At 41.7% G+C, this 24,215-nt stretch overlaps 1 long non-coding RNA gene across 3 annotated transcripts; it reads left to right on the plus strand.

The window, feature by feature from the left end:
* The first annotated feature begins 878 nt into the window (after positions 1-878).
* Positions 879-17,972, plus strand: LOC103551697 (uncharacterized). 3 transcript variants are annotated; one of them, XR_545058.2, is made up of 3 exons: positions 879-1,224; positions 13,314-13,508; positions 14,522-17,204. It is a non-coding gene; the product is annotated as an uncharacterized lncRNA (long non-coding RNA). The 3 variants fall into 3 exon arrangements; XR_545057.2 differs by having other exon boundaries at positions 977-1,224; positions 13,314-14,232; positions 14,522-17,972; XR_011542461.1 differs by lacking the exon at positions 14,522-17,204 and having other exon boundaries at positions 977-1,224; positions 13,314-14,420.
* The last annotated feature ends 6,243 nt before the right edge of the window (positions 17,973-24,215 follow it).

Consider the following 24,215-nt stretch of genomic DNA (forward strand, 5'->3'; position numbering starts at 1 on the left):
CTTAGCTAGTAATTTTTTACTTAGAATTATGTCTTTAAGCCTAGGCTCTCCCATCTCTTTGAAACCAGGTAATTAAAACACATAGTCACCTTATAGAACTTTCACATTTGAGTAAAATGAAAACAAAGAAATTGAATAACTTTTATATGTGACATGAGCAGGCATTTTCAGAGCTGGAAGTACAAATGTGTGTCCATTCCTTAGCTCCTGCATCCCTGTCTGTTTCTGTTAAGAGCTAAAACTTGTGCCATCATGGTTAATGTTTTGACAGATTTTATCATAAACCTTGCTGTTGTAAATTTGCCTTGAGCCAAAATTTAACATGTTGTAAGCTCAGAGACAGTTTTTACTGTTAGGGACCAGAAAAGGAAATAAATCAATTATGCTCTTTTGAATGATAGAGCATAGAGTTTAACTCTTTCAAGGTTACCTATTACTTGAAATTTAGGAGAAATTCTCATTTTGTATGGTCAAAGCCTCTCTCTTGTCAATAAAACATACATAAACACTTTTGCGACTATCACAAGGGAAACTACACCAAGGGAAATATTATGTGGCTTATGTATAAATTTTATAACCAAAATATTATCCCTAATTTTTTTTGCATGAAAACGTCCTTTGCCTCAACATATACAGTCAAAAGTTTAAGTTCTCAACATGTGATTGATTCAAAAACTATGGGGTAGGCACTTGGTTTCGGAATACTCTATCAGAATGCTCTTCAGTTAGCCCCTATTTTATGGTGTTTGTCATCTATTATTTTATAACTACTTAGAGTAGTTGTCCGTACTGTTCCTAACAGCCGGTAGATCTAGTTTTTTTCTCTAAAATGTCTTCAATGACCATGACCGTTAATATTTACTCCCAAATGCATTTGTACACAGGATCAACCACAGCACATCAGTGAAGGAAAAACAAAGGTTGTTACCCAGTTCTTTACCCTAGAATAAATCAAATCAACAAATATTTATTGAACGTCTACTATGTGCAAATAACCCTGGACTGGTCAGCTTTTAAAAGCCATCCAACTTTTCACTTTGACAAATCAAAGCATTATTATCTCAAGCATTGCAGAAACTGCCTCCATGTCCTGTAGGGGACAAAGCTTATGAGGACCCTGCAATTACTTGGGATAAAGAAAGATAAGGAAGAGAAAGCTCACTCACAGACTGAAAACAGGAGAAAGAATAACCTAAAATGTCACCGATGGATTGCATCCTGTATGTAAGTATGTGTATACATGTGTATATAAGTTTATGTGTATGAGTGTATATTATGTATGTGTCTGTATATTTACATACACATATACACACGAAGAATGGGTGAATTTGAGAAAAATAGACTTTGTTAAGGTGACATAAGAATGAGTATTTACATTTGAGTCCAGAGCTTTGCTTTAAAAATAGGCTTAATAGTTTGGCTAGTGTTGACTCCTGTGGCACCGTGAAACCAAAATATGTCATGATGGAACAGAAGGATTACTCATCTTGGCACCCCAACTTCTAACACCTAGCTTGCCCTGACGTCTATGAGAGACCTCATCAATCAATAGATTTATAATAGAAGAAGGGACTTCTACGTCACTGCTATAGAAAATTGTTACAGGGGCCCAAAAAGAAATTAATTTTATCATAAATAAGAGAAGCCACTTAAAAGCTCATTTTGGAAATTCTAATTATTATTAGAAACTAAACAAAAGCTACCAGAAAGAAATAAAACTTGCACACTTTATTACACTGTATTATATCGTATACTATTTTTGTTGTACTATACTATTTTATACTATATATATTATACTATATTGTGCTATAATAGTATATGCATTTCATTTTATAAATCTATAAAAGATGAAATAATATACTATCTACCCACATCAAATATTTAAATGTGTTTCCTTCGTGAGATATAAAAGGGACCCTGGCAATAATTTCCAGCTTTGTCAGAGAGAATTAATCCTGGCTCCTTTGCATAGGAGGTATGTATATATGTTGGCCATTGAAGATACTGCCATTGACATTCTCACAGGGGATGCCTGGTGTCAATTTTAAAATATTTGTTTAGAAGAACTAATTTTTTAATATCAATTTCTGCCTCCTGTTGTTAGGCTAAGTTTAATTTCTAGTAAAAATCAAAGCAGACTCTTCAAATTACCTTTTTAAGCAGCAACTTTTATCTTTCCTACAAGGCCTGAAATAAATTTCTCACTTTTGGTGTTAGGGAGAAAAAACTGTTTGAGCTCTATTATTCAAAGTTTATTCTTCTGTTAGGAAGTTGTTGGTTATTGAGATCACTTTGAAGCACAGGTGACTTCTCACGCGTCTTTTTAATTATTTGGTACTCTGCCTATCTGGTTGTAATTTATTTTCAAAGCACACCTTAGTTGCTCTGTAGTAAATTTTGCATTTCTGCTCAGCTGGAGTCTTTCTCTTCTCGGTAAAACAATACTATCGGCTTTTGTAAATATAGTGCACACTTTCAGTGTGTGACTACATTGATTTGGTTTCTTTCATTTATTTTCTTTGTATATTTAATGATGTCTTTGGATATACTCTAAATAGGATTTCATGTGAACGATCCAGATCTAATGCTTATGCTCATGAAGAAATATTATCCTTAGAGTGGTTTCTATTTTCATTTCATCTCCCCTCCTTTGACCAGAAATCCCAATATGGGGACCCTCTCACCTGGGACCTTGCCTGGATTCACCTGCCCCCTTGTGGTGTTCCTCTCAGAATAGGTAATGGATTTCTGAAATTTGGATTTGCTATTACAAAGCCTGAGAAGAGAAACCTCGTCTCTCTTGTCCAGCAGTCTAGGGTCAGGAGAGTTTTCTCCTGTTAGTCACTGGCTAACATAAAAACATGGAAGGAGTATTTTTTTTTTTATTTAATTCACAGCACAAGAAGGAAATTTGGCACTATAAAGAAATGAGTAGCACAGGATAAGTCATGATACTTCATTTTGTCTAGAATCAATATTAGTGAGCTGCAGATTGATAAACTAGAGATGTTTCAAAAATTCTCATACGGCAACTTAAAATCAAGTTTCTTCTATGTCAGCGTCTCCTTTTTTAGTGAGTGGGGGAGGAGGGCAGGATGCTATTCTATTTTATTTCAATTTCAAATAGATTTCCTAAGCCTTCCCTCATGGATAAATTCATAAATATAAGAAATAAACTAAACCTTGTATTCTGTATAATTAGATATGTCTGATACAATTGACATGAGTGGGTTTTATTTCCCTCTCTCAAAAAGGAATTCCTTCACATGCCTCACGACTAATTTTTACATCTTCAATTGAGGTCAGTAGGATTTGCACATGGAAAAGGGATTTATATGTTCAGTGAGTGAATTACCCAGCCGCAAATTCAGAGACATTTTGCAAGAATAGAAACTTAAGAATTAGGCCTCTAGTTAATAAAGAATAATATAAAGATAAAGAAAGGGGAAAGGACAGAAAAACACTATTTATAGAAATAATCTGTCTTAGAAGGAAGAGATTGATAAACTGTTGTTACACAAAGACCCCAGGTAAAATTCCAAAAATATCTTTTTCTATCTGTTAACTGTAAAGTAAATATTTCTAGCAGAAAAGGGTTATCTTTCTCTATGCTGTTCCATGTCCCACCCCTACTCCACACCAAAGCCTGATTTGGTTGAATAATAGTGATCCTCTGTGGCGTTTTAAATATCATGTCACCTCCCTTGAGATCTAGAAGAGACAGTATGCAGACTTTAATAAAACTATTTGTAGTCCAGCTCCCAAATTTCTAGGACCCACTACTCCTTTGCATTTCTCTTCCATTTGTAACAGTTGACCTACTAACAGGTTCCCAGAAACACAGGTCAAATTTTGGCAGGCTTACCTCACCTCTTTGTCCTTCCAAAGTACATAAATGCTGAACTGTGTTCACAGTGGGGAAGGCAGAGTCATCCCAATGAGACTTTTAAAACCAAGACCCTTTCCGCTCTCTACCAAGTTCCTGCCATCCTCTCCAAAGGAATAAAGTTTCGTCAGTGTGCCCTTGGCACAATTTCTTCAGCCTGGATTAAACACAGGTGACTGAGAGTCCACCTTATCTCCACAGGGCATTAGTCACTCTATAAAAGGTAAATTTATTATGAAATGGTTTGTTTGTGTTAACATATATCTTCTCTGGGAAGCTGGAAACAAAGGCATGTCCTTTAAGACTCCACATGGGGAAAACACATCCTTCTTTGGAATTTAACCTTAATTTGAACCAAGATCTGTGAGCAAAAAGCACTTTAGTGTATTGTTCCCTTGCTCCGCCCATCTATCCCCTTATCTAAATGGGGTTACTGTTGCTTCGTGCTTTTTAACTCTTCCCATTCCAAACCTTGCTTCCCTGAGTTTAAAATAGATCTTAGAAGAGAAGTATATTAAAATAATTGTGACAAACAGTTACGCTTTGCTTCAAGGAGGAGTGGTTTTATGTAATATATTAATTCTGATATCTTTAAAATTAAATAAATGTATAGCCAACTTATACCAATATATCTTATTGTTCATTATGTTGTTTGAACAAATAGTACATTGTAAAAAATATTTCATTTCCTGAAAATTTTATTTCCTGAAAATCTGCTCTAAGATTCTCTTACAAGCAAACCTTGTCATGTATGCATAGTTTATACTTTATTAGAAGTAAAGAATAATTAGAAGTAAGAAAAGTTTACGTCAGGAATGATGTTGCGGTATATTAGAAAGACCGATTTTGGACCTCTGCTTTCTTTCAGTCTGTTTTCAAAGTCTTTGTAATGCTTTCAATGGATCTAAATGCACAGATGCTCCAAAGTTTCTTTCTAAAAGCAAAAGCAAAACTCCACTGCTGCTCCCCTACCCCGTCATACAGACCAGGTGTTTACAAGCATTGAGGAAAGTATTTCCAAAAATATTTTTTAAGTTGACATTTAAAAAAGTAGTGGTTATATGAACACTTAAAATTTCTTTAATAGCATCTACCAACAAACTCGTAATTATCCAAAATTGACTTTCGTTACACTGAGGAAAAACCACAAACTAAATTTGAATACAAGCTTAGATATTCATTTATTTTAAAAAATATGAATATGATCTTTAAATAGAGGTGTACTCAACTACTCTACTCAAAATAACTTCAGTATTTTTATAAAATATCTTCAGTATTATTAAATTGAAAATTTCTTAGCAGAACGAAAAAAAACCATAGCAAAACATTTACAGATTCCTTTGGTCACACATTTCCTTATCACATAGTATATTTCATATACATTGTAATGTTGAAATTAGTTGGATAGATATGTTTTTTAAAAATATGGACTATATACACCATACATTTAGGACACTGGGATATTTATCACAAGGGATATCAAATCAGGGCATCACTGTTCTCCACCTCAGCCCCGCCTACATTTATTGGTTCCACCTCACCCAACCCTCATATGACAATCATCGAAGCTTAGTCTCTACCACTTGTTAACGCTTGATAATATGCTGTTATTGACATTTAATTCATAATATGTATCGTTTTTTCATGGAAATTATAAACTCACATGGAACAATAACGAGTTGACAATTGAAAAACTTTAATTTACCTCTCAGACTCAATTCCTTCGTTCTCTTGGACTTTGCACTGTATTAGATACCAATATGATACTAACTTTCTTAAAAGATAGCTGCCCTATACTTCTGTTCCCTTGCTAAATGCTGCCCCCACATTTTCCAAATTTTTCCAAGGATGATTTTGGATGACTACCTTCATGGCATATATAGATGCCTATATAGTTATATCATTCATTCATGGTCCTACCATAAGATAGCCCTAGGAAGATCTTTCCTAGGAGTAAAATGATCAACATAATAGATAACAAGATAATGGGAGAAGTGATGATAGTTAAGTAGAAGATTGAAAAGGGAGATAGTAACCAGAATCAAAGAAAAGAATGAAAGTGCGGACTTTGTAGATGATGGGAAGAGACAATTTAGCAAAAACTGAAACAAAGGAGCAAAAGAGAGAGAGAAAACCAAAGATAAGAGAATTCCAAGTTGCCAGATGTATCAATGTTAGTAAATCCCAAAGTATTTGCAAAATTGCATAAAAGAGGTTGTGTGCGTGTATGTGTTTATAAAAATGTGGACAAGAGTGGTCTTCGCATATTAAATTTCAAAGATCTAGGGATGTAGCAAAACAATCAATCAGAATAATAAAATACTGAGATGTTTATTGACCATGAGCTTTATTACTAGAAAAAACTATGTCAGATGAAATTAGAAATAATAAACAATACCATAAATTTCATAGGTGTTTATTTTTATTAGTTATTATTTATCTTTGAATCTCCAGCACTAACTAGAACACATTGAGCACAGCAGATATTTAAAAATATTTAGCTAAATCTAAATAGTCCTTACCCAAGGAAACCCCAACACGGTAGAGTCACAAGAAGTGTGGATAAGGGACTGTAGCAGTGGATGAGGGTTAGAGGGCAAGAGACTCAATTGTGAATCATCTAAGCTTTATTACTATATTAATCATTTAATGACAGATAATTTACAGTACAAATGAAGGTGAAAGTAGTGTTCTCAGAGGAAATGTTTCTATTCTAGTGACATTGGGAAGTCTTCAGGACAGTTTCTATTCTGATTATATTTGGAAGTCTTCAGTATTTTTCTAAAAGTGTATCTTGAGGAGAGAATTGAGAGAGATAATAGAGGGGAGTTTATTGTTTGCATTTATCAATAATTCAGACAGCATCATACCAGGTGCTGGGAATACAAAGTTGAATAAGACACACTTTCTGCCCTCATGGAAGTCACAGTCCAGAGGGAATGACACGGCTGTCAATAATTGTAATACAGTTCGATAGGTACCATCACAGAGGTGGGCTCAGAGGGCTTCAGCGTAACGGGTGAAAGGGTATCTTCCCTGTCTATGAGATTAAGGAAACCTTCTTAGAGGAGGCGGCGTTTGAGCAAAGTGCCATTGGGATTGGTGATTCAGGAGTCCAAGGTGACTTTAATGAGAGCAGTTTCTATTATAATGAGAGACAAAATCCAGATTGCAGTGAATGAAAAACGTAGAAATGGAGACAGTAAATATAAACTACTTTTCCTAGGAAATTGCTTCCTAACTCTTCTTACTTGCTGCCTCTGAAAAGATTTAATAAGGAATTTCACATCGCATAGCATAATTAAGTGCTAATGACAGTAAGGAGTTTTTTTTGGCTGAGTGCTAGTGAATGAATTGCACTCTACCTGTATGAGCTCAGTAACACGAATCCTTTGAACAAGAGCCTGAGCACTGGAAGGAGGGATGAATCTGCACGTTTGCATTATGAATGACTTTGAGCCCCAACTCTTCTGTTCCTCCTTTCTCTTTAGACTTCTAATTGTACATCCACAAGTGATTCAAATATTTTGTTATCCATACATTATCTTTCTAATGCTAAATATTACTTTCTGAATAAACTCCACATTCCTTAGAGCATCCAGGGCCCTCCAGATTTTTGTTCCAGCCTACTCCCTCAGCTGGATCTCGCTGAGGACCCTCTTTCACGCTTCAACTTCACCTTTTCTTCTATGCACCCTGAACTTTCTAACTTTCACTTCCAGACACTGTTACCTCCACCTGGCATTACCCGCTCCCTGCAGTCTCACATCTAAGTCCTATCTGACATTTATGGTCTTGCTCAGTTGTCATATTCCTTATGAAAGCCTCTCTTGATCTTCTCATGGATAAATAACTTCTCGTCTCAACTCTTAGTATTTTATGTGTGGCTCTCTGCCCTTCATTCTTTCATTCAACAAACCTTTCTTGAGCCAGGAACTGAAACTGCCATTTTCTACTTTTCCCCAGAGTTAAATAATTGTTTTATCTCATCACTCCTATCAGACTGTAAATTCTTTGAGATCAAGAATCATCTGTAAGTATCTATTATAATGCTTTACACGTAGGAATTGTTCAACAAATGTGTTGATTGCAATAATGAATAAATTAATCTCAAATGGAGATTCATCTCCTGAAATTAAATTAGACAAAGACAGCACCCAAAACTTTTATCCTCCCTGCCGTGACGTTCCCTCCTGCCACGATCTGCAAGAATACAATTTGTCACTTCCTCAGCTTAACTTTCTTAAAATGACATTGAGAAAAAAATGGTATCTGGCTTCCTTGTATTTATTCTCTTAAACTCTCCCCTGTCTTCATCTCCATTCATTCCACCAAAAGATGCTGCAAGTTATAGTATTAATCAAATCCTTCCACTTTACCTTCATTGCTACCTCAGTCTGATGGTGGCCATACTACAGCTTCCTTCTTAAAAGGATCACTCAACTCCAGTCACTTCCTTCTTTCAACCAGTCCTACATGTGTTAGCTTTCAATATGAGCTCAGATTATATTCCTTTTCAAATTTCTCCCCTTTCTGTAGATATTATAAAACTGTTTAATACTAATGTATTTCCATTTCTTCCCTAATCTTCCATCTTCTTGCTATTTATCAACAATCTTTAGCTTAAAAATGTCCTTCACTTCTAGAACATTCTACCTCTTCACTTCCACCAGCACAGTTTACTATCACTCCAGCTAGCTAGAACTCAGGTTAAAATCCATTTGCAAGAGAATTTTTTGATTAACTTGCTTAACCTAGGTTCATGTATCACAGTATTTATTTTCTATGTATTGTTCAATTACTATATTAATTTGAATCGAATATATACTTATCCAACTTGCCTCTCTATGAGATTCCTCTGTTAAGGACATTATCTAATCAAAACTATGTAAACTCCAATACAAATCCTGTACACTGATCTGTCTTCCAAGTGTGAAGGTTTACTCTTCATGATGATGTTAATCTGTAGTTTTCCTCCTCTTAGGCAAAAAAAACATACTGGACTAAGTAGTATCAAAATATTCAACTCTTCTATAAATTATAATATATAACCAGATGATCTTTATTGACAAATCAACCAAAGTTTATGGAAAAATAAATGCTACCATAACATGACCTCAATTATATGCCAATACATAAACTATGGGAAGAAAGTGAATGTGAGGCTTGAACACAAGGTAATTAAGAGGATTTTATAAGAATCACCAAGACTTGATGGTTAGGGGCTCGGGTTTAGAATATAATAAGGCAACGTTGTCTTCTGGCTGTAACAGAGGTGCTAGAAGGAGATTAATTCAGTCACTGAGAATAACTATAAAACCTGAATGAAATACTAAGGAAAACAAAACAAAATCTGAAGGCACTGGGAAACAACAGTGCAACCAGGACTCGAGGGCCAAGATCTTGGAGAGAAGGAGATGGGTGGAGGGGAGTCCTGCATTCTCAGCTGTGTTCTTCCCTTGGGGCATTCACTGATTCAAGAGAACGTTCAAAGCAGCATTCTTGAGCTTGTGGCAGTTTAACTGGGCTGGGGAAACAAAAAATGGAGTTCAGGGCTCAATTAAGCAGCTATGATATGAGGGGCCAAGATCAAGAGAAAAAAACTATAGATAGCTGAGACCAATGGTCTATATATAATTTTCCCTAAAGGCATTTTCTGATTTCTAAGAGATTAGCTTCAGGACAAGAAACAGAGAAACTGAGTAAAAAACACAAGAAGACGAAAAGCTAAGAGAGAATTTGCCAGTCCCGTGATGCTGGGAAGACAAAAATTGTACTGCAAGTCTCACCAAAAAGGAGAGACTCAGCTTTTGATTCAGATCCTGGGAAGCTGTGCCATGGAGTAAGGAAAAATTGTAAATAGACTGGCTTCATAAGACCAAGGTGATCTTCCCAAACTCGCTCACATCTAAGACACCCACCAACACAAGCAGAATTTGGAGAAAGGGACATGGAACCTGCCTGTGCCCTAGACCCTGCACTGAGCAGGAGGCAGAGACTGTCTGCCACTGGAACAGGTGCACAGGGCCTGCCTAAGACTCAGACGGGAGCAGGAGAGCTGAGAAACCCCTCCCCTGCCCCACGGGGAGCCTTGAATCTAGTACAGCTAACAGCCATGTACTGCTGGAGGAGGAGCAAAACCATGGAAATAGCTCCCTCCATGCTCAGGCATAGAGCACCTGCTGAAATCTGAGGGTGGAGCAGAGAGACTGAGAGCTCCAGACCTCACACAAACTACAAGGTCGTGGCAGTCAAGCCCACCCCTGGAGGAATTTGAAGTGTGTGGGTCCACTAAAGACAACCACAGCAACCACAAACCCAACTCACCTTGAAGGCTGACTAAATTCACTCAGATCCCCAAACTAACAGCCTGACAGAGGTATTCCCATTTTGGACATGACCTCAGTTTCTACTGTTCCTTTTTTTTTTTTTTTGGAGGAAGATTAGCCCTGAGCTAACATCTGATGCCAATCCTCCTCTTTTTTTGCTGAGGAAGATTGGCCCTGAGCTAACATCCATGCCCATCTTCCTCTACTTTATATGTGGGATGCCTGCCACAACATGGCTTGATAAGCGATGTGTAAGTCCACACCTAGGATCCGAACCAGTGAACCCTGGGCTGCCAAAGCGGAATGTGCAAATTAACCACTGCACCATGAGGCTGGCCCCTTTACTGTTCTTTTGTACACAATATCTGGCATTTAGTTTTTAAGAAAATACAAGACACATTAAAAAGAAAGAAAAAACACCCATATGAAAAGACAAAATAGTTAACAGAATCAGACCCAGAGATGACCCAAGTGTTGAAATTACCAGACAGAGACTTTAAAAAGAGAAAAAAAAGACATATTACTTTCTAAATAGTAACAATAAGACTGGCGATTGACTTCTGAGAGAGACAGAAACCAGAATAAAATGAAACAGCATTTTTAAAGTACTAAAAGTAAAAAAGTCAACAACCTAGAGTTAAATGCCCAGCAAAACATGAGAAGATATCACAAGCAGAACTCCACTAAGGGGAGTTGATTAGGCAAATGGAATGTGATCACAGAGGAAAGAGTGAGAGCACCAGGAAAGGTCAATATGTGAGATGAGATCAGTGAATAGTGACCATTTAAGGGAAAATAAAATACATGAAATAAATAGTTTATCTTGTTCAAAAGAAACAAATCTATTGTAGTTGAAAGTCTAAAGATCACAGCTAAATAAATAAAGCACGAATTCAAGGGAAACGTATACCCAAGTGGTCATCTAGTCTACACTGGAATGCTCAATGCTGGGAAGCTCACTCTTTGCTGAGATGGCCTACTCTGTCTATACTGCTGCAAATGGCCTTATGTGGAGCTGTAATCCTCTCCAGTTTCTACTTCTGGCCCTAATTCTGCCCTCTGCAATCACGTGCCATAAATTATCCTAATCTTTCTCACACATGCTTGAAATAACTGTAATGTCCTTCAAATGTAACAGAAATCTTTTATTCTATGGCCAAACACCCCCAGGCTAAACCATCCTTCGGGAGGCATGTTCAGTTCTTATCTATATCCAGAATCTTCTAAATGCACCTCACTTTCTCTATATTTCTCAAAGAATAGATCCCAACACATGAACCCAGTCCTGTGGTGACCAGGGCATTCTTGCTCTCCCCGTTCCATGTGTGCAGCAATGACATTTATCTTTTATAAGGGGGGCAAATCATACTATTTATTCATATGTAATTCCTAATTTTACCTCTGTGAAAACTCTGGCCTCAAGAGGTTAGGACGTATTTGTGTTCACTGAAACCTATTGATCAGGAATATTAGGCTAGAAATGGTGTACAGACAAGAATTGGCTAAAAAGATTCTGGAGGCTATTTCAACAGATGGTAGAAAGTAGTATGGACTAAAATTATGACCTTTGGAATCTCAAGGAAAGAAAGCTTTGGGTAATGGGGGTATTGATAAGGCACATTAATTAATTGCAGGTGTATGGGCACTAAGAGGGGTGAGTCAATGACAACTATGGCTTTTCAAGCCTGAGTGACTAAAAGAATGAGAAAAATATGGAAGTCAGGAGTCATGCCTTGTTACTGAGAGAACTGTGTTGCTGTAAGTTAAGTTTATTGAAAATTCGTGGAAATACCTTATAGACAGGTATAGAAATAAGATGGGAGTTTTGTGGGAGGACTGGGATGGACTTTTAGCTTAGCATACGTGACAGCTCAGGCCATGAAACAAAGGAACAAAGGACCTATCAATGTCCTCCAGCCAAAGACCATCAGGGACATATCTGTAGTTGAACACATTGGATTTACTGCTTGTTGCAAATAAGGGAGACCATGCATCTTAGGGAACTGTATGGCATTTCAGGAAGAGGGTGTTAGAAAGGACTTATAGGATCGGGGCTTGTGTGAGGTGATTTGGGGGAGGGTTCAAGAAAGTGGGACTTTGGATCGGATGCTGTCGGGATGTGGGCGTAATTCTGTGATTAGGTGGGTATGTTAAGAAATCTTATCTAGGAGGAGGGAAGGCCAGAACAAAGCTAAAGCTGTAATTTGTAAAACACACACACAAAGTGGTCCTGCATTTGTGTCGCTTCTCTATCGTTATAGATTGGGCTTGTTTAGTGTTCAGAAGAATTGTTTGTGTTTGACAGGAAAACACCTTGGCCTAACTGTGAGTGTCAGACCAATTCCTAATACACCACAGCCTCACTGGAGTGTCAAGCCAGTTTCTGAAGGCGAGGGGCTATTTTTTTCTCTCTCAAGCCAATGGACTTGGCCTTGGCCTTGGCGAGCTATGGTGGAGGTTGGACTAGACGGGGAAGACAGTTATAGAGACAGAGAAGCAGTCAAGAAGAGGCAGAGAATGAAGACGGGCTGGCACCAGGGGGTCCTTGGTGGGAAAGTGTTCAACGTTGCTAAGAATATTCAGAACTGTTAGGACTATTTAAGACTCAGGAAAAAAAAAAATGGAGTAAAAACATCATTGAACCAAGGGATCACAGATGATCTTCAAGAAAGAGGGTTTAGGGGCCACAGATCAGACTGCAGGGCTGTGGAGAAGCAGAGCCCGTGGGGGAACACCATGCATTTGAAAAGTCTAGCGGTGAAAAGGAGGGCAAGGGAAAGTTAACTAGATGATTTTGTGAAACCAGTTTAAGGAATTTTCCCCCCTAAAATGGAGATGGCTATTACATGTTTAAAGCTGAGGAGAAGAAGCCATTGGGAACAAAAACAGTAAAGATGCTGGTGAGGCAGTGAAATCCAGAAAAGAGCATCTGGGACTCAAACTTCGGTGGGTATGTTTGCCCTGGGGGGAGGCAGGACCCCTCCTCCTGGCCCTAGGAGAGGAGGTATTGGCTCAGAAACGGAAATGTGGAGTTGGAATATGGAGTAGAAGAAGGGATGGATAGCAGGTACAATCCTTTTTTTTGGTTTCCTTTTCAGTGAAGTTAGAAACGAAGATCATCTGTCAAGATTTAGGAGAAAGGAGATGAAAAAGCCTGGAGAAGGTTCCAGTCATCTGTCATGAAGTTGTTTAGTGACTCGACAATAAACTGCCATTTTCTATTAAGTTATCCATTTTATTAAAGAAGAAAATGCAACTGTTGCTGTATGCAGTGAATTTACAAGGATTTAGGAGTGAGATCCCTTTTACTCTCTCTCAAAAAAAAGGAGGGGGATGGGTTGCCATCTTTTTACATGAGTAGTGCAAATCTTTTTCTTGGGGTACTTAGGCTAGATTAAATACTGTTTGGAACAAATAACGTCTATCTTTTATTTTGGCTTTTGGGCTATGTCTCTCAAAGGAAAAAAAAAAAAACCTTGCTGTTTTCAAAGGCTGAATAGAACATCAACCAGAGACAATAGCCATCTAGAAGGACGAATTCCACAGTATCTAGAGCAAAGAGAATGAACGCTTGCACTTACAGTCATAAGAACGGAGCCCGCACTCCTGCTTGAGTTCTCTGTTTATACGTGTCTACACAACGAGACGCCCCCGCTCCTTCCCGCTCTTAGATGTGATTGAGAGATAACTCACTCGGCTGCAGCAGCGGCGGCGGCGGTTTCTGTGCAGCAGTAGCCCATGCTCTTGTGAGCATCAAAAGGAGATGAAGCCTGATTAACCATTTGGAAATCTATCGGATGAGGAGAAGTCCTTACAAAACAACTTTTATACGCTTTAATTAAAAACGTGTTCCGGCAGCTCAGAGCTGAATGGGCTTCAGGGGGAGCAGGGCTGAGCCCGTTGCCATGACGACGCCAAATCTTTTCACGCCGGCCCTTCCTCAGCGCGCGCTGTCTGGCTCTCTCCAGCCATTAATCTGCCCCCGTCCCATCTCTCGCTCCCTCAGTCCCCTGGACTGTGAGTCTATATATAAGACCCAATACTGTGCTTTCTGCTTTTTCTGCTATGGTACCTCTTCTTCCCTTCCCCTCGTCTTTTCAGCCCTCACATCTCCTTGGCCTTCTGTATTTCCTTGTTTCTTTTGAAAACAAGTTTACCCCCTAAGTTGAAAACACTAAAGAAATTTTTTTTTCTTTTTTTAGTCACAGCCTGGTAATCGTTATTACCCCTCACAATAACTCCATTTTTAGGGGTCTTGAGCATAGTCCAGAAGGATCTCACTATGTTTTATATTTTTATTTTTCAGGTTGAACACTGGCTACACGACTCCTTCTGTTGCCGAAGATAAGGCTAAAACAAAAAAGGCCATGTTTTAGTCCATTAAAGTTCATTTGTGCCTATTGTTAAAATCCCAGGTTATTCCCAACAGTATCATCTGGTAATAACTGTAAGTGAATGTGAGACTTGAAAATAAGTCCTGAAAAAGTGCACACCGCACTTCATTTAAGAAGGCTTTTTGAATATTTTTAAAGTTGTATTCATTATACAGAGAATTAAATAGTAACCCAACAGTATCATTTGTTCTGCCCTGTGAAACAAGAATTGGGGAGAACCTGCTCATCTCAGAATCCAACAGCCAACTTGGGAAAAGAGGATATCTTTGCAATCTTGTATTCAATGCATTTATATAGACTATAATATTATTACGCAACTGCTTAGTGCTACCCTTTGAGTCATCAGGGGCCTTACAACCTTTCATTTTAATTACAATTCCAATTTTCCTTTTCACCTAGTCTATTTTACAAGCTGAGTGAAATGCAATGGAGATCATTTCTCATTTCTCGTTTGTTCTACCTACTTAACTCATAGTCTACTCTTACTATGATTATACTTCCAATGTGAATTATTTGTCAGACTCAATAAGCATTTCCTTTCTAATTGCCTGACTCAGCAAAGACGTTGTAACTTAAGAGACAGGTGTAGTCTGGAGTGTTAATCCTTGGCATAGCATGGCCCAGTGGTCACCGCAGAGAAAGTGGGTGAATCCTTTGGAGCCCTGGGAGCCCAGAGTCTGGTTTTTGAGTCTGAGATGCCAAACCACAATGCAGCTCTGAAGCTCTAGCTGCTGCATCTGTGCAGTTGAAATTTAAAAGTTGAACTTCTCTTTAGAAATTTTATAATGAACTTCCTCGAACTCTTTACCATATAAAACTCGAACATAATATTTTCTTGATAAGCCACATGTAAATCAATGGGCCACAGTTAACAAATACTCTAAATTCTCTCTAGTATGAGGAACAGTATTTCTTCTAAATGAACCAAACCCTAGGTTGGTTTCTAGGTTCCTGTTCTTATAATTTAAGAACTTACCACATTTTGAGAAGCTGAATTCTTTTGACTTCTTACCATAGTCATACTTAAATGGTGAAGAGGTTGCATGACCTAGTGTTTAGGTGACGTCTCACAAATGGAGCAAGTCTCCTGTTTATAATGCTGGTGTAATTCAAAGGAATTGTTGAGGTTTAACTTTATTTTTCCCCTCTAAGTATTGAGAATGGAAAGTCAAATGCTTATACACGTTAGAGGTGTTTTCCCACGTGGGGCACTTTATTTGGATCAATCTTAGGTGGGAACTAAAGAAAGTAAATATGTATAGGTTGGCTAAATAAATAGTTAGACAGGCATTCAGTTATCTGAAACAGGTTTGAGACCTAATAAAAATGGATCCTCGAAGAGACATACTTAAAATGTAAGTTGATTTTACCTAAATATCAGAGAAAATATTCCATTGGTAAACGTTTTCCACTGCGAATATAGTATTTCTCTATTACACTGATAAACTCAAGAAGTGGGAGTCCTCCAATTCTTGACATTTAAATCTAATCTGGACCTGCCTTGGGAAAACTCTGAGGGGAGTCATCTTGCAGGTTAGTGGACTAGAAAACATAATAAAGCCTCTTCCATCACGATAGTCTATGGTCCCATGATTCAGTGACTCTCACAGCTGAAGTGTGCTTTGGGGTTGCACTTTAGATAACACTGAATTTTCATTTCTAGTTAAATACTTTACATTTCCTCCCCTTCTAATTTTGTTTCATGGCCAAACACATCCACGTGAACATTAGGGTATCTTTTCTTTAGTAATTCATCCATCCTATGGTGCCCTGCTCACATGAAGTCACATAATCCTTTATGTGTGCTCTGGCACTAGGCAAATTGTTTATGTGATAAACCACAGGACTCTCCTGTAGCTTCTGTGCTCTGGTGGATATATATCAGAATTAAAGCTTTTTTGGTAGTTGTTTTGAATGTATTGTTATTCATGGAATGATTCTTACTCTGAGTTCAGAATTTGATTCCTCTGAAATCCTCAAAATATCATTCAAATTAATTCCCAAATAGCTATACCTACATATCACTTATTCGGGTCATACAGGTTATGTTAAACTCTTACTCAAATTGTGAATCTGTAGAATTTAAGTCACTGCCATCTTCACCCTGTAAAAATGCCTTTCTCTCCCCAGGATTTCTAAACGTATGATGATGTGTAGGCTAAGGAAGCCCAGCAGTCCCCCAGGTGTGGGACAGTGAGTCAAACTGAGGATGAAGATTACACCTTCACTTGATGTTACAAAAAGAGTTTTGTAAAAGGTGACTGAAGTGACACCACACTGTCAATGTACCAGTCACCATAATTCAAACTTATTCTTTAGTAAGTTAATAAAAAGTGGGGTAAGGGTCCAGAAGAGAAGTCACTCATTCTTTGATAACTTGTAATAAGTATTTGGAGTTTAATAACTCATCTAAAGAATAGCATTTCCATAGGCTTCTTTACTAGAGACTCAGATATCTGCAAGGTAAATGTTTTACATCTTTTTTGGTGTAAAGGAAAACCATAAAGGCTTCACAAAAGTAAATGTATGCTTTAATGAAAGTTATATTCAGGATGCTGTTCTATAAGACAAAAAGAAAGGAAAAAGAAAAGAAAACGGAAGGAAGAAAGAACTGAAATCTTGTTTTTAATCTTACCTATCACCATGGAATTTTGTCTCCTCCCCCTCCCGCAAGGGCCTAGGCCTCAGAATTGAAGGGAGTGGACAGAGCTCCAGAGGCTGAATTTGTAAAGGTTGCTCCACTTAATGCTGGAGGGAATTAACGAACTGACTTCCCATATCTCATGATGAGAAGAATGCCTAGCCGGAAGTCTTAAATCTGAAATGCTTTACTTGGTTTACCCTAAATCAGCAGATTACTTAATTTATTGTTTTCTGCTTTGAGGACAGCCTTGTGGATGAGAAGGTCTTGTGGGTGCTTCTCTAAGTCAGCATATCTAATTGTGTGTGTGTACACACACAGACAATCCCATAGTATGTGCATGCTGGTGTATATCTGTGATATATATATAATATATGTACATATATCCCATAGTGCCTGAGTGCTGGCTCTAATTCCCTGAAGAAAAAGGGGAAACTGGAGAGCTTGCTGATTGGGATAGTCATGACTAACTGGTAGGGAACGACTAATTCTAACCCATGGTTACTACCATAGAGCATTCTGTAAGTGTTCTTGCAAAAAAAGTACTTTAATTCTGTTTATGATTATTCTTTTTATGATTGAAATAAAACTGCAATACATGCTTTCTTCAGCACTGGGTAAGGGGAAAAATAGTGTTGTGTAAGAAGTATGCCCAGTGATGAAACGACTAAACTCCTGTTTTACACACCAAGCTATAAAGTCTTCTTTGGTCATGAATCTTAGAGAATTTTTCTCTCTCTTTTCTGTCTCTCTGTCTCTGTCTCTCTCACACAAAACGCACACACACACATACACACGAGGTGAGGGCACGTGATAGTGCCCGTTTGTCTGTTTCCACCTCCATACACTCAGGAGAGTGAAGAAGCGGGGGCTGGAGGATGCTGAAAGGGCGGGGATGGCAGTGGGACTCGGGAGCAGGCGCTCGCGTGGAGGTCGCGGTCCCGGCCGGGTCCCCGCGGCCGGAAGCGAAGGGGGCGGCGCTGCACGCCCGGCGCCAGGGGCCCGTTCCCGGGTGCGGGACGTGGGGCCCGGCCGGTGCTGCCCAGGCTCCCGGAGCGCGCGCTGTGGGGCGATCAGGGCGGAGGGCCGGCGTGAAAGCGAGTCGGGGAGCCTGAGCCGAGGGGTCCAGGGCAGGGGCGGTTGGAAGCCGCGTGCATCGGTGCTGGGCTGCGAGTCAAGCCGGCTCCAGGCCGAGGGCGCGGGGCTGGGCGGCGCGGCCTCCGTGGCAGCTGGAGCCCGGGAGGGAGGAGAGTAAACACCCAGCCTGCGCGGGCGCCCTCGGGGAATGGTTGCAAAGGGAGACACGGAAAATAAACCCCACGAGAGCGCCGCCCCGCCCTCCCCGGCGGCCTCGGCGCCGGCGCCCGGGTCCAGCAGCCGGGGCGGTCCCGAGCCCCCGCGTCCAGGGGGAGCCGCCGCCGTGGCCGGCGGGCCGGGACTGCGCCGCGATCGGGTCCCGGAGCGCTCTTGCCCGCCCTCCCGCCCCTCGGGCGGGAGAGAGCCTGCTTTGCTCTTTTCGTTGGCCAAGCACAATTGCGTTATTGGAGATAATGAATTCAATCCCCATCAAAGGGCATTAGGCTCGCCCGGGCCCTGGAGTCGCTGATGCCTTTTTTTTTTTTTTTAAACCAGGAATGAAAGGCGGAGGAAAAAAAATTTCACTGGGGGAGCCTTTCCCCTGATCGCCGCTTTTGAAGTGAAGGGGCCCGGGCATTGTTGTTCACCTCGCGGCCCATACGGCCGAAGAAAGCCCGGGCTTTTGATGCGCTGAGAACAGCCTCGGCAATGAGCGCCACGCCGGGCCGCGCGGCCTGCGGGCAGCATGGGTCCGGGGCGCCCGAGCACCGGCTGGCGGGTGGAGCCGCAGGCCTGGCTGGAGGGCTCGGCCCGCGCTCGGCCGGGGCCCGGACAGCAGGCAAGGCCCGCACCCAGCGGCAGCGGCCCGGGGTGGCGGGTCCTCCCGCCCGCTGCGTGGCGGAGCGCAAGGGCTGCCCCCGTGCTTAATCTGTTGGGCCCTCCAAAGACAGGCCAGCCCCCCGCCCCACTCCGCCTCCTTGAGAGGTGGGGGTGGGGGAAGCGGGGGTCTCGAGGAGAGCCGCGGGCCAGGGCGATTGGAAGCCTTTATTTTTAACCATTGGGACCCAGAGTCCAAGGTGGTCGGCTTAGCTAGAGCCTGATGAGTCTGCGAAGGTGTACCCCTCGGGGATGGGCATCCGCACGACACGCAGTGAGGATTTTCACCGCGGACGCGAGGACACAGCGCAGCGCCACCAGGCCCCGGGCGGCGGCAGGGCCGGGGCCGGGTGGGCAGACCGGGCAGCCGACGCGCGGCCCGCGCGGCTAGTGGGACAGTTTCTCCAGCGTCCGCGGCATCTGGCCCTGGCCTCGCGCTTCTGAACCAGGACAGCACTTCAGCATCCGATCACCTGTTCCAAAAACTTGTTGCAGGCATCTCAGTTAGCTTTCAGCGCCCTCAATGTGAACTTTCCCCACCTGGATTCTCCTCCCGCGCCCCGCTTCCCCGCCCCCACCCCCACCCCCACCCCCACCCCCACCCCATCCGCCCCCCTGCCTCCGAACTCTTCGGCACAAGGGTCAGAAGCTAGAGCTGCTTGGTTCCCTTCCCTCCCTTCTCCGTCTCCAACCCCTCCACCCCTCCTCAAAGGATCCGGGTTATCCGCCCCATTAATATATTAGCCAGGCATGACACAAAGGAAGCGCGTGTCAGCAGAAGGCAGTGCGACTCCAGGGAGAGGCGAGGAAACCTGGCCGGTGCCCTGCGCTGCAGCACGGCTCGTTGCAGTCTGAGCTCGCGAAGCCGCCTCCCCCAAGGAAAGAGCCGGCGAGAACGTGGCGGGAGCTGGCGCTCGGCGTTCAGCAGCTGTTGGGTTAGGCGTTTGTAGCTGAGAGTGAAGCAAGAGGCTGCCAGGTGGGACTCAGAGCTAGGCGAACGTTCCCAAAACGCTCCCAATCACCTGAATCACCCGAAGAAAATCAGCTCTCCAGGACTGCAGCCTCCTTCCTCCCTCATACATAATGGGTCCTTAAAATTATGTAAACGAAACAAACCACCACAAAGCCCCTGACATTCTTCTCATTAAATTGCTTGTGTTTTAAAATAACAACTCCTTGGTGTGAGAGAAAAAAAACTGACCTGGGACATGATTAGACAAGCAAAGGAGTAGCTAAAATTTCATGGGAGAGAGGGCAAAGCAACTAAGGAGGTTTCCAGTTGAATGCATTGTTCCCTATTTCCAGGCAATGCTTTGGGGGGTATTTCCAGGTGGTTTTTCTTGGTTTCAGGAATTAGGGGGGGAAAAAAGCCCCTGATGTGTAATCTTGAGAGGAGTTGAGCAGAGAAGTAGGAAGTCAACCGCAGGCAGCCTGGTGATTAGAACTCTGAGTCAGGCCTGCCGTGGCACTGGCCAGGTTCTCAACTTGATCTCCATGTGACTTGACAAGCATCGCACCTGCGTTCTCAGGTCCTCTAGCACTCGTGCCATTTAAGCCCTTTCCTTCCTGGATTTTGAGGGAGAATATTCTGCTTTTATACTCTAAACTGACTAGAAAATATCAGGACGTGGCATCTAAAGGAAGGATGTTCCTCACTTTCCGGGACTGCAGAGGGGAGCTCACACTCACCTTGAACTTACACTGTGTTGCCACAGCTAACATAATTGGAGAAATGAAGAAGTAGGATAGAAAAAGGAAGGTAGCAAGTGAGGATTTCCCCCTTGTCAGATTCTTTACAATGTTTACAGCAGGAAAACGCATGTGTCTTGCAAGTTAAAGTTGAACTGCATGGGTATTTTCCAGCCCCATATTGCTTGCCAGAGTGATGGCTGGAGAAAAAAACAGGTGAGGACTGCAGTCTGAGCTGTCCAAAGTTCAGTGAACAGAACTAGACCCAGAGCTAAAAAAGAGAAACCCCAGTGGAACCATATGGCCTCAAATTTAACTGTTTGAAAGAAAAAGCCCAATATTTGAAGTACCCTGTAATTAAATGTAGCTTGGATACACCAAATAGGATCATCGGTAGAAAATAAAACTTGATAAATGACTACTGTTAAAAAACCTTCCATCTCCCCAAATGGATTCTATTTCTAAATAGGAAGGTTGTAAAATCTTCCAAGTTGTTTCATTTTATTACATTCTTACTTTCATGGGTTTCTATTGATGCCAATGATTCTTTCACAGCTTGGGAAAACCCTATTTCTAAATTTCAGCATAATTTAATTACCTATTTAGCCCAAGGTAGCTTACAAATAATCATCTTTTTGCACACATTTATCTTGAAGTAATTAGACATTATCTTAATTCCATTTAGTTGCAAAATACATTACAATTCAAATAAGCAACTAAAATTTAATCTTTGAAAGTAAAATATTTTTACAAATGTATTAAACATCTGTTAAATAATGTAAGCAATTTTATCTGTTCATCGAGTTTTTCCTCTTGCCATATTGAGGTATCACATTAAAATATGTTATAGCTAAATGTTCTACAATATTACTGCTAAATCGACAGAAAACCAATTGATCTTGAGGAAAGTTTAATTAATTTGGACCACAGGTCTCCTTCTTTAGTCTGCATTGAAAGTAATTTGTATCGATCGTTTTTTGCAAAATTTTTTTGAGAAGAAATTTAATAAGCATTTTTGTGGAATTGAGATCAATTTTTTATACTGCCAAAGCAAGGAGGTTTTTAAATTTTATCACTCCAGGAATTCTTTCCCTCTTCGGTTCATTCAAATCTGTCAGACTCCTGAGAAAAAAATAATGTTTTTTATACTTTCGGTGAAATCAATCGGGTATCTAGCCTTCAGAAAATAGAAACAGAAGTTAACAACTTTAATAGGATTTTGTTTGTTTAATCCCTCCTCCCATAATAATTCTCACCCATTTATTCTGCTATGAGGGGAACACCAAGGGACAATGCAAATTAAATTTTATCTTTGGGTTTAAATACTATGTTATCCACAGCGTGGAAAACACTGAGCTGCTTTCTAGTTGGGAACACTTCTAAGTTGTATAGTTTCTGCTGAGTAGAACTAGCGAGCTGTTCTTCTTTCCTATGTTTAATTGTCTTCTCTTTTTATCAATTTTAAAAATGTTTCAGGCCTGGAACAAGGTAAAAGTAACATTTGAAGTTCTGCTTTCCAGCGCTATACTCACTCCCGACACATTTTTCTTTTTTTGTAAAATTTTTGCTCGGTGGTGTCGTCAGTGGATCGGAGGGCCTCCAGAGCTTTGCACGCTCGGGTCTGTAGGAAGGTTTTCCCTTCTCGCTCCCTCCCTCCCCCTCCGGAGACCCCTCCCCCACCTCGGGCGAAATTCCTAAATAAAGCGAGCCCGGTGGACCGCGGCTGGGCGGTCAGCATCCCCTTTCCGGTCCCTGTCTGCAGGAGCATCCGAGGTGAAGAAATTTAGAAACTCAGAGATGCAAAGGGGGCCGGGGCGGGGGGGTGGGGGGGCGCGCCTCGGGAAGGCGGCGCGCTCCAGGAGGGTCCGGCAGCCCTGCGACCTACAGCTGTTTTCCTCCTGGCCCCGGGCGCGGCGCCCCGGCCCCGGGCGCCCGGGCGTTTGTGTGTCGGGGTTTCCGAGGAAGGGATTACGCAGCAGGAGCAGCCGCGCCGCGCGGGCCTTGGGGGCCGCAGGAACGGTGACGAGGCGCCTGGCCTTCTTTGTTGACTTTTAGGTCTCGGGCTCAACAGATTTATTCGCTGGGAGGGGAAAATGCCCGAACAATGAAGAACTAACTGCACTTGTCACCTCGAGATTCTGGCGGTCCTTGCTCTGCCCGCCTTCCCGGCAACCGGCCTCCCTGGCGCAGATCGCGCGCCCAGAGGTGGCAGAGGCGCGATCAGAAAATCGCGGGCGAAGCCCACGAGGCCAGCCCCGCTCGCCCAAACCCCATTCTAGCTGCCCAGGCAGGTCTCCAAAGGGGCCGCGGCCGGAAGCCCAGAAAAAGTCTCTGCCACCAAGTAAGAGAGCAAGAGCTAAGGCCAACTTCAGCCTGATGGGTGAAGGCAAGACATCGATACTGTCAACATGTTTAAAGAGAGGGACGGGGACATCACGGAGGGAAACACACGAAAGTTAGACGATTTAGGTTGAGTAGGGCCGGGGAAAATTCCGAGGCCCAGAGCTCACGCCTTTACGTTACATTCAGAATTCGAATTTGCCGACGTTTGTTTACCCGCTATACAAATATAAATAACTGTTGGGATTGGACGCTTTTTCCTCTCTTTGGCACGCTAACGTCCTTCGAGGCCTCCAAATTAGGTTTTGAAATTACTCAAACCAGTCATTCCCCTCTCTTTCATTAGCTGAAGTGAGAGCGGGAGTTTGGGATTTCTGGATTTCTCTCAAGGGCTGCATGGCACCCCTTCTCTCATCTGGGGAGGCAATTACGCGATCATTAAGGGACTCACACAGCCCTTTGTATCTTGTCCGCGGCGTGGAGTGGGGCGATCAAAGTAACGGCTGTCCAAGTTCAAGCGCTGGCGAGGATGGAGTTCACACCCAAGGGCTCAGGCAGGCCAGCCTTTGCTGGGGCTGGTGTTCTTATTGTTGATGTCAATCCGAACAAGACTTACAAAGAAATAGGTGGACTGGAAAGTGAGCCTACTATCAAAGGAGATTAATGATTTTGTGATCTCAAGCAACCGTGGGGGTGTGAAGTTGCATTTAAAAGCTTCTTAGAAGGCAAACAAATCGCCAGCTTTGCGTTCTCAGGAAAAAATACTTTTAGAAACAATGTTTTAAAAAATATCTTCACAAAATATAAAACAGCAGCTATCCTGAAATGTCCTGGCGGCGCAAAACTTCCCCTGCCGGAGTGAATTAACTTGCCTCCCCCGGTCGCCTCCAAAGCTACTGTGATGGTTACATTTTGTTTCCCTTTTCATGAAAAGAGGGTTCAGGATTCTCTGTTGTAGACAACTTAATTTTATCAGCCACATC

The sequence above is a fragment of the Equus przewalskii genome, chromosome 1 (genome assembly GCF_037783145.1).
Source record: "Equus przewalskii isolate Varuska chromosome 1, EquPr2, whole genome shotgun sequence".
Lineage (NCBI taxonomy): Eukaryota > Metazoa > Chordata > Mammalia > Perissodactyla > Equidae > Equus > Equus przewalskii.